Source organism: Ochotona princeps, chromosome 1, assembly GCF_030435755.1.
Source record: "Ochotona princeps isolate mOchPri1 chromosome 1, mOchPri1.hap1, whole genome shotgun sequence".
Classification (NCBI taxonomy): domain Eukaryota; kingdom Metazoa; phylum Chordata; class Mammalia; order Lagomorpha; family Ochotonidae; genus Ochotona; species Ochotona princeps.
Genome location: NC_080832.1, coordinates 113627150 through 113629729, shown reverse-complemented (window position 1 = coordinate 113629729; position 2580 = coordinate 113627150). Strand labels below are relative to the sequence as shown.

Sequence of the window (2580 nt, the reverse complement as noted above, 5' to 3'; positions counted from 1 at the left end):
TTGGCGAGAGGCCAATGTGCACTCTGATAAGGCTTCTCCGGGCTCATGCTGGAGCACAAGGAAGACAGCACAGCAGGAAGAGCATCTGCTAATCTATGCCAACAGGGAGGCGGGTTGGGATTTTCAAAGGGCAGGGGGGCGTTGGGGTTTTCCCTCAGCACATGACCCTTCAGTGGGCACCAGTACCTGATTCTGTTCAGACAGGCGCTGCTATTTTATTTGCACACAGCACATTTAACATGCTGGTGCTGTTCACTAGTGTCACCCAAGGAAGGTCACACATCAGTGGCCAAGGGAAGTACCTAACAGTGTAGTAACGGATCTTTAGTTGTTAGGATCTGGGCTTTCCTTGTGCTCAAATGGTTTGGAACTGGGACTGGAGACGTGTCAGGTTTGGAAGTGCCAAAATGAAACCAAGAGCTTGTACCTCCATTCAGATTCCCCATGTGGGTGCAGGGACTCCAACAACTAGGCCATTTTTGGTACTTTCTCAGGCATGTTAGCAGGGAGATGGATTGGAAATGGAGCAGCCAGGACTTGAATTAGTACCCATATGGGATGCTGGAGTTACAGGTGGCAGCTTAACCTGAAGTGCCACAGCACTGGGCCCTTGTGAGCTCTGATTCCATTCTGTCTCTAGCTGGTATCTTTTTTTTTTTTTTAATATTTATTTATTTTTATTGGAAACCAAGCTTGTAGAGAGAAAGAGAGACAGAGAGAAAGATCTTCCATCCATGCTTCACTCCCCAAATGGCCACAATGGCTGGAACTGAGCCTCCCCAAGCCAGGAGCTTTTTCCAGGTCTCCTGCATGGGCACAGGGACCCAAAGATTTGGGCCATCCTCTGTTGCTTTTCCAGGCCATAAGCAGGGAGCTGGATAGGAAGTGAAGCAGTCAGGACATGAGCCGGTTCCCATATGGGATCCCAGCACTTGAAGGGGGAGGATTAGCCAATAGAGCAGCCACTGTACTGGGCCCTCTAACTGATATATCTTTTTTTAAAAAAAAAAAAAATTGCTGAATTTTTAAAGAAGATTTATTTATTTTTATTGCAAAGTCAGATATATAGAGGGGAAGAGAGACAGAGAGGAAGATCTTTCGTCTGATGATTCACTCCCCAAGTGACCACAATGGCTGGTGCTGAGCTGATCTGAAGCCAGGAGCCAGGAACTTCTTCCAGGTCTCCCAGGAGAGTTCAGGGTCCCAAGGCTTTGGGCTGTCCTCGACTGCTTTCCCAGGCCACAAGCAGGGAGCTGGATGGAACGTGAGATTGCTGAGATTAGAACCGGTGCCCATATGGGATCCTGGCGCGTTCAAGGTATGGACTTTAGCCACTAGGCCATCGTGCCAAGCCCTCTAATGGATATCTTTTTTTATTTTATTTAATTAATTAATTAATTAATTAATTAATTTTTTTTAACTGTTAAGAAAATTTTGTGGTTTTATTGTATCATGAGGCATTGAAACATCTGAACAAATCAAAATCTGGGCGGTGAGGCAGCTGCTTTCTCCTTCACTTCCTTGGGTTACTAGAGCAACTTGTCAGTAGATAAAAAAAAAAAAAAAAAAAGACAACCTTTTGCATTATTTAAGTCTTTCCAAGGCATGCGCTAGTACAACACAAACTTCTCCCGTCAGATGCGACTAGTCTAGAGTCCAAACATCATGCACAACACGCCGGTGGCAGTAGCGCACTGTGCCCACTCCCACCACGGCCCTGCTCGTTTGTGTATGATATTTGGAGCATCTGGAGGAGTGCGAATAGTATCAGGAAGAGGAGAGAGGAGGAAACAGCGATGAGTGCCTTGCTGGAAGGAGGTCAGCCGAAGTTGTGCAGGGCAAGCCTGAACATGTCACTGATGCAAACCCAAGCATCATTGATGTTCTTTAGTAGGAACATCTGGTGGAATCCCATGATAGGGTCTTCATCAGCCTTGAGCTGGCCCACAACCATGCTAATGATGCAGCTATCTGGTGGGCTGATGATCCTGCGCCGTGATGCTGTGCTGGATTTTTTGGAAGGGAAGGCTAGATAACTTCTCCACAATGGCAGCTTTCCCTTGGAACTGCTGTCCTTCCCATGTAAGGCAGGATGCATCAACGTAAATGGCGCCTAGCTGGGTTCTGTCATTATCAAATAACTGGTAGTAATGTTGAATGAAGCTGGATCCAATCCGCTCCCAAATTGGCTTGTCTCCCATTCTGGAGCGTCACCAGGCCTCGCCGAGACCCGAGAGGCTGGCACGATGGCGGCAGCGGCGGCTGCAACCCAGCGCGGTCTGCGACCCTCTTTTTTTATTTTTTAAAGATTTATTTATTCAGTTTATTACAAAGTCAGATATACAGAGAGGAGAAGAGACAGAGAGGAAGATCTTCTATCCGATGATTCACTCCCCAAGTGACCGCAACGGCCAGTGCTGTGCCGATCTGAAGCCAGGAGCTTTCTCTAGGTCTCCCACGCAGGTGCAGGATCCCAAGGCTTTGGTCTGTCCTTGACTGCTTTCCCAGGTCACAAGCAGGAAGCTGGATGAGAAACGGAGCTGCCAGGATTAGAACTAGCGCCCATATGGGATCCCGGTG

At 47.7% G+C, this 2580-nt stretch overlaps 1 pseudogene; it reads right to left on the bottom strand.

Annotated features, from left to right (window-relative positions):
- Positions 1 to 1535: 1535 nt before the first annotated feature.
- Positions 1536 to 2281, bottom strand: LOC131481816 (nuclear transport factor 2-like; annotated as a pseudogene).
- Between the last annotated feature and the right edge of the window lie 299 nt (positions 2282 to 2580).